Below are 8,600 nucleotides of genomic sequence, written 5' to 3'. Positions count from 1 at the left end.
TTTGGATTCGGGGGTGGGGGGAAAAGTTATTTAAATATTATCTGAATCGATAGCATACACGGCTTGTTTTTTTGCGGTGTGTAAAAGTGATTATTATTATTATTTATTATTATTATTATTATTATTATTATTATTGAACATTTGATAAATTTAAAAAGCTTGCCCCACGGGTTTGGTATAATTCCGTGATTACTCTCTCCCTCGAGTGAATGATACATCGCACAATAACAAGGTCATTTCCCACCGGCGCAAAAAGGATATAATAAAATAATAATGACAGACCCTGACAGAGAGACGCGATAAATTAAAGTCTACAGCACACACACACACACGTTTTGATAAATGCGTTTACGACAGAAATAAACTCTATTATCACAGCTACCCGGGAATTGCAACCCGTAAAAGCGACAGCTGTTTTATTCCTAAAACCTACTCTTTTACTTCAGGGACGTTTTTGTTTTTTGTTGTTGTTGTTGTTTTTTTTTTGAAGCAACAAATGACAACGTTTTCGAAAATCGGCACTCTTGTAGCGCAGGTTGAATACTAATATTTGTTGAGGCAACATTGTCTCGACCTACAGGTTTCCCTAAGCGGGATACAGTGAATAATATCTAGTGTATATTAAAAATCGCTGCTGGGAGAGACTGGGAGAGAGGAGCTCGGTTTTCTTCAATGAAAAGCTGTTGGTTGTGGAAATTGACATACAAGAGGCGTCCTTTGCGTTGCAAGACCGTGTTATTGCTTCATGATGAAGGGAAACATGGATTAGACCTGCTATGTTTATAATAATAATAATAATAATAATAATAATAATAATAATAATACTAATAATAATAATAATAATAATAACACCAAGCACAACAAGAAGAAAAGTGATTGTAAAGGATTTTTTTTTTTTATTATTATTTTATTTCCAATTTATTTTGGAATAATCTGGAAACAACAACACCCACAACTGGGGGGGGGGGGGAAAGTAAAAGGTTCTCTCTGGAGACAAACGGACGTCGAGCGAAGAAACCAAACGTAAGTTTTGTAGTTGGTCAATGGATTTGTGTATGTGATCAAAAATGTAAACCCTGTTAATATCGCTCCACTACGGGCGGGTTCACTTTATCCGGAATGCACCTGCAATAGTCTGTCCAAACAAGCTTTTTTTTTTAAAAAAAAAAAGCAAAAAAAACAGTTGTGCCTGTTTTCGAAACTCGAAATCTAGTACCAGGTATTGCATTGATTCCAGTGCTGAGATGCATTGATTCCAGTGGAGCTCATTAATAGCAATATACAGTCTACTGTTCAGTATACAGTCTACTGTACACATTCATTAAACACACAGAAGACAAGCTGTAAGCTTGTTCTTGCGCTGCTTTATATGCAAGCCCCTGTGAAAATCGCTGAAATTCTTTATAATTCACAGTGTTGTCACGGGTAAAGTATCGCATTTGTTTTTAAACAGAAAATGTACAGATCAATGGACTGACATCAAAATTAACATCAAAGTTACTGAAGCACTAAAGGACAGCTGTCAGTTCCAGTACGTCAGGTGCTTGTTCACCTTTCAGGTCTTGCAAAACAAATGCAATGTGTAACCCATACTGATCTTGAGCATTGGTCTGTTTTATCAATCCCATAATCTCCTGCTTGTGATACTGGGCAGCTCTAGTTATGTATTCATGTTTGCTACACTGTGTCTGAAGAATTTCCGAAACTTTGGTTGTCCACTTTTTCAAAAGGGATATTTGCGCAAACAAAGACCTCTGTCAGGCCCATCTTGCTCGTTTGGTTGTTAGAAGCTTATTGATCCCAGAATCTCATCAAGCAGCTTCTTGAAGGATCCCAGGGTGTCAGCTTCAACAACATTACTGGGGAGTTGATTCCAGACCCTCACGATTCTCTGTGTAAAAAAGTGCCTCCTATTTTCTTTTCTGAATGCCCCTTTGTCTAATTTCCATTTGTGACCCCTGGTCCTTGTTTCTATTTTCAGGTCAAAAAAGCCCCTTGGGTCGAAATTGTCAATACCTTTTAGGATTTTGAATGCTTGAATCAGGTCGCCACGTAGTCTTCTTTGTTCAAGACTGAACAGATTCAATTCTTTTAGCCTGTCTGCATATGACATGCCTTTTAAGCCTGGAATAATTCTGGTTGCTCTTCTTTGCACTCTTTCTAGAGCAGCCATATCTTTTTGTAGAGAGGTGACCAGAACTGAACACAATATTCAAGATGAGGTCTTACTAGTGCATTGTACAGTTTTAACATTACTTCCCTGTTTTAAATTCAACACTTTTCACAATATATCCGAGCCTTTTTTTATAGGTTCCCCACGTTGTCTAGATGAAGACATTTCTGAGTGAACATAAACTCCTAGGTCTTTTTCATAGATTCCTTCTCCAATTTCAATATCTCCCATATGATATTTATAATGTACATTTTTATTGCCTGCGTGCAGTACCTTACACTTTTCTCTATTAAATGTCATTTGCCATGTGTCTGCCCAGTTCTGAATCTTGTCTAGATCATTTTGAATGACCTTTGCTGCTGCAACAGTGTTTGCCACTCCTCCTACTTTTGTGTCGTCTGCGAATTTAACAAGTTTGCTTACTATACCAGACTCTAAATCATTAATGTAGATTAGGAATAGCAGAGGACCTAATACTGATCCCTGTGGTACACCGCTGGTTACCACACTCCATTCTGAGGTTTTTCCTCTAATCAGTACTTTCTGTTTTCTACATGTTAACCACTCCCTAATCCATGTACATGTGTTTCCTTGAATCCCAACTGCGTTCAGTTTGAGAATTAATCTTTTGTGCGGGACTTTGTCAAAAGCTTTCTGGAAATCTAAATAAACCACGTCATATGCTTTGCAATTATCCATTATCGATGTTGCATCCTCAAAAAAATCGAGCAAGTTAGTTAGAAACGATCTCCCTTTCCTAAAACCATGCTGACTGTCTCCCAGGATACTGTTACCTTAGGGGTAATTTTCCATTTTGGAAAATTTTCCATAAGTTTGCATATAATAGAAGTCAGGCTTACTGGTCTGTAGTTACCTGGTTCAGTTTTGTTTCCCTTTTTGTGGATCAGTATTACGTTTGCAATTTTCCAGTCTGTCGGTACCACCCCTGTGTCAAGAGACTGCTGCATGATCTTGGTTAGCGGTTTGTAAATTACTTCTTTCATTTCTGTGAGTACTACTGGGAGGATCTCACCTGGCCCAGGGGATTTGTTTATTTGTTTAAAAAATGACAATTCTTTTGCAAAATCGCTGTGTCGACAGTATGAGTTATGTTATGTTATGCTGTATTATGTAATTTTATGTTTTATTATGTTATAAGTGGGTACCCCTTGCAAAGTGTTCAAGTGGTCACGAGATGGTTCAGAAACAGCATTGACTATAACAGCATAACTGCCTGTGTGAAAGGCCAGACCGCCACTGAAGCGCTATAGTGGGTGTGGTTTCAAAGTTTCAAACGTCATTGTAGTGTAGGTAGGTAAGGGGCGTGCATGCAGTGCTTAATTTGTACACAGCCTCCGAACCCCCGGGCGTGAAGTCGTAGCGCCGGTACCTCTAGTTAAAAATCTCATATGCTTTCTTTTTAAAATCTCAACCCAGTTGTATTAAGTCTGTAAGTTCTTGCACGCTAAAGAGAGACAGTCCGCTGGCACGCTTGTAGCCTGCTTTGAATTACTTTATGATTTCAGCTTGAGTTCCTTTTAAAATGACACTGGCTGCAACTCTGTTTTTGTTTTTTTTTATACGCAGATAAGCTTAGTTGGTTTGAAAAACATCATGAACGATACAAGCTTACACTGCCGGTTTGATTAAGTGAGAAACCAAATATGAAAGCTGAACATTAATTTCAACACAGAACAACGACAACTTTTCAATGAAAAATAAAATATTGCAGCCTACTTCAAAAGGCTCATTAGCCTGCTATATGATAGTAAACCACAAACAATACATAAGAACATAAGAAAGTTTACAAACGAGAGGAGGCCATTCGGCCCATCTTGCTCGTTTGGTTGTCAGTAGCTTATTGATCCCAGAATCTCATCAAGCAGCTTCTTGAAGGATCCCAGGGTATCAGCTTCAACAACATTACTGGGGAGTTGATTCCAGACCCTCACGATTCCCTGTGTAAAAAAGTGCCTCCTATTTTCTGTTCTGAATGCCCCTTTGTCTAATCTCCATTTGTGACCCCTCGTCCTTGTTTCTTTTTTCAGGTCAAAAAAGTCCCTTGGGTCGACACTGTCAATACCTTTTAGAATTTTGAATGCTTGAATTAGGTCGCAGCGTAGTCTTCTTTATTCAAGACTGAACAGATAATAACGATTTGCAAAACTAGCATCAAACATTAAACATGTGCTTTGTACATTCAATGTGCCTCGGTAGCCAACAACCGCTGCTCATGCACAACACTCCTATTCCCTCAGGAATATGCGCTAGGGGGTACAGGTTACTGAGAGGGCACTGAACTGGTTACAACACTGGCAAACTCACGATGCAACTCAGAAATGACTCTGAATTAATCAAAGTCTTTTGAAGCCACTCTAATATGTGCAAAACGGTGTCACATCTGCAATTCATTGCTAGCATATTTCTCACCAGGATGTTTTATTGTCAAGCGTAGTTGTGTAGCTGGGTCGCTACGTCTGGCCTAGCAGCTTCAGCCACGTGAACATAATAAAATAAAATAAAAAAAAAAGACTTAACGTTATTTAATATGCAGCTTTTTGTATACAAAACAGGTAAAACAACAAGACCCCTTTTAATCTCTACAGACGGCACAAGACCGCGACCATATTTCAGTTTGGAAATCGACGCCTCTCATTGGCTGAACAGGTTAACAGGTAACAAGGAGGAACACCGATCTCCCCGATGTGGAAGGGGCGGGGCGGTTGGGATTGAATGACAGTTTGGATATGGATGAAAGGCACATTGAATGGGTAAAGGTCATATTTAATGTTTCATGCTAGTTTTTCATATTCGACTGTGCATTTAACATTCAATACTTGCATTTAATATTCAATCTTGAATTTATTATTGATGCTAGAATTTATCATTTGATACATGAATTTAATATTTAACGCTAGTGCCTTATTTGATGCTAGACTTCAATATTCAGTTCTTGCTTAAATTCAGCGTTTAATGTAATTTAATGTTTAATTGTCATTCATTATTAAATGTTTGTAATTTTTACCTCCTATAGTTCTATGGCCTTTTTCAATGATTATAATTAATAGAGAATAAAAAACATAAAGAATTAACAACTACCTAGTTTAATTCTTCGTTTTTGTAATCTACCAGCGGCTTCTGTTGGGTCCACATCACTGATATTCATACACATCGCTGGTAATAGTGCAGACTGTGGGTCAAACCAATGTTCGAGTGGGGCTGCCTGTTTGTTTTTTCATCAGTCGTCCTTCTGCCTCTGAATGCCTTTTAATTTGCTTGATTTTTATTTATTTTTTTAAACCATTTACATGCACAACCATAACATGACCTTTTTTTGTTTTCAGTTATTTGTCCTGCCGTTGCCTTTAATTCATTTCTCTGCACGCACTGCTACTTTATGTATGATGTAGAATACGTGATTGCAAACATCTAACATGGGTACGTATATATTATGATTTTGAAAGTGCGTTTCTTAGGGTTGGTATCATTGTTACTGGCTGTGCCCTGGCACCTCCTTCTTTACAAATTGAGCACTGTGCGCGTGTGTTGGGTCTTGCCAGTGTTTCGGATTGCATGACAACAGTCTGTTGTTGCCGTGAGAACAATGTGCTGATTGACAGGTTTCGCGATCTCTTTGTGAAAGGGTTATGATGATACTATACTTTCACAGGGTGCTCAGTTCCATCCTGTGTGAGAAGGTGTTTTACACACTCGTTAAAACGTTTCAGAGACAGACCGGTGGATGCATTTCTGTGTGAAAATGGACCGTACTAATGGGGATGGAGCTCCAGGTGCTGTTAGGGATTGCTGTGGTTTGAGAGGATGAAATAGATTGGTTAGCTGCCTCCCCTATGGAATCGTAGACGACACCCAAGGTATACTCCAGCGCTGTATCGTCAAAGAGTTGCCTGTTTGGACTTTACAGAAGAGCAAGTGCTATGAAGATATCGAATGGATAAAGATATGATATTGTATTTTGCACTTAAACAGGAATTAGAGTCAAGCACCCTGAGGGGTCCTGCATTGCCCATGTCACTCACAGCCCTGTCAAGCACCCTGAGGGGTCCTGCATTGCCAGTATCGCTCACAGCCCTGTCAAGCACCCTGAGGGGTCTTGCATTGCCAGTATCACAGCCCTATCAAGCACCCTGAGGGGTCGTGCATTGCCAGTATCACTCACAGCCCTGTCAAGCACCCTGAGGGGTCTTGCATTGCCAGTATCACAGCCCTATCAAGCACCCTGAGGGGTGCATTGCCAGTATCACAGCCCTATCAAGCACCCTGAGGGGTCGTGCATTGCCAGTATCGCTCACAGCCCTGTCAAGCACCCTGAGGGGTCTTGCATTGCCAGTATCACAGCCCTATCAAGCACCCTGAGGGGTCGTGCATTGCCAGTATCACTCACAGCCCTGTCAAGCACCCTGAGGGGTCCTGCATTGCCAGTGTCACTCACAGCCCTGTCAAGCACCCTGAGGGGTCGTGCATTGCCAGTATCACTCACAGCCCTGTCAAGCACCCTGAGGGGTCTTGCATTGCCAGTATCAGCACCCTCACAGCCCTGTCAAGCACCCTGAGGGGTCTTGCATTGCATTGCCAGTATCGTTCACAGCCCTGTCAAGCACCCTGAGGGGTCTTGCATTGCCAGTATCACAGCCCTATCAAGCACCCTGAGGGGTCGTGCATTGCCAGTATCGTTCACAGCCCTGTCAAGCACCCTGAGGGGTCTTGCATTGCCAGTATCACAGCCCTATCAAGCACCCTGAGGGGTTTGCATTGCCAGTGCATTGCCAGTATTGCCAGTATCACAGCCCTGTCAAGCACCCTGAGGGGTCTTGCATTGCCAGTATCACAGCCCTATCAAGCACCCTGAGGGGTCGTGCATTGCCAGTATCGTTCACAGCCCTGTCAAGCACCCTGAGGGGTCTTGCATTGCCAGTATCACAGCCCTATCAAGCACCCTGAGGGGTCGTGCATTGCCAGTATCGTTCACAGCCCTGTCAAGCACCCTGAGGGGTCGTGCATTGCCAGTATCACAGCCCTGTCAAGCACCCTGAGGGGTCTTGCATTGCCAGTATCACAGCCCTATCAAGCACCCTGAGGGGTCGTGCATTGCCAGTATCGTTCACAGCCCTGTCAATCTTAATACACTCACATGTTATTCATTTTCATAAGAGCAACCGGCTGGGGTATATTAAACTACACTTTCATTATTACAGAACACACATATACAGCATCACATTAAAATGAAGTCTCTAACGTCACTTTGTTCTTTTTCTCTTTGTCCTGCTGTACTTGGTCTCTTATTGTGCTCTACTAAATATATCTTCTGTTGTTTCTCTGTATCTCCTGAAACACGCGTCTGTTTTGTTTTTCTCCACCTTTACTACCTTTCAATCCCACCTGTCCGTTGACTGAAATCCTAAAATGTCATAGAAGTAGAATTTGTACTGGAGATAAGAAACCCTTTTCTATTGACCAGTCTGTCTATCTACGTATGTATCTCTCTGTCTAGCCTTAAGAAAAACGCTTACATTTCATAGTCTGAAATTCGACCAAAAGCGTGTGTACTTTTCTGAACCGTATATAATGTGGTGGGCTTGTAACCAGAGATTAATGTCAACAGTATTTCGTTCTTAGTGTATTTATTCTAAATATACTGTCTATATTTGAAACAAAAATTCAAATGCCTTCTTTCTTCTTGGTGTCTTTGTGACTACACTCTTCCATTAGTTTCGTTAAAGTTGCAGACAGACAAACAGAGCCCCACAACGCTGTTGAGTTTGACGCGACAATATAATTCCTTCTTCTTGGTGTCAGTTTACTACCTTCTTCTGTTGAATCAGCCTCATGATGTACACCCTATTGACAATGTTATGGCAGGTGCATCAGTCCCATGGTGTCCACTGTATTGACAGTGCTGTGGCAGGTGAATCGGTCCCATGGTGTCCACTCTATTGACAGTGCTATGGCAGGTGAATCAGTCCCATGGTGTCCACTCTATTGACAGTGCTATGGCAGGTGAATCAGTCCCATGGTGTACATCCTATTGACAGTGCTATGGCAGGTGAATCAGTCCCATGGTGTCCACTCTATTGACAGTGCTATGGCAGGTGAATCAGTCCCATGGTGTACATCCTATTGACAGTGCTGTGGCAGATTACTCACACACACACACGCTGAGAAACGACACACTGGCCCTGAATATGAAAAGTCTTCCAACAGTCTAAAACTTGCTGTCAGATACTTGCCAGTGTCCGTTGTGAGAGCCCGCTTTGTCCAGGGGATATAGACGTTGGGTGTCAAGGTAGGAATGAGTCCTCTAGTAGCCATCGGGAGGGATTTGAAAAAGGTCCTCGCTCTGACTGCCACAGCTCAGACTGCCCTTGGTCATGTGGCCCTTAGACAGTTAGAACGGCTGGCGTTCTAA

The 8,600-nt window shown here is 41.6% G+C and overlaps 1 protein-coding gene across 1 annotated transcript in view; it reads left to right on the top strand.

Moving 5' to 3' along the window:
- The first annotated feature begins 876 nt into the window (after positions 1 to 876).
- The window catches only part of LOC121307229 (glutamate receptor ionotropic, NMDA 2D-like), a 44,952-nt gene continuing 37,228 nt past the window's right edge, over positions 877 to 8,600 (top strand). The window contains exon 1 of the mRNA XM_041239367.1: positions 877 to 1,023. The gene's annotated coding sequence lies outside the window, so the exon portion shown is untranslated. The remainder of the gene's footprint in view (positions 1,024 to 8,600) is intronic.

The sequence above is a fragment of the Polyodon spathula genome, chromosome 54 (assembly GCF_017654505.1).
Source record: "Polyodon spathula isolate WHYD16114869_AA chromosome 54, ASM1765450v1, whole genome shotgun sequence".
Lineage (NCBI taxonomy): Eukaryota > Metazoa > Chordata > Actinopteri > Acipenseriformes > Polyodontidae > Polyodon > Polyodon spathula.
Note: the sequence above shows the minus strand (reverse complement) of the source record. Positions and strands in the feature narration are given on the sequence as shown.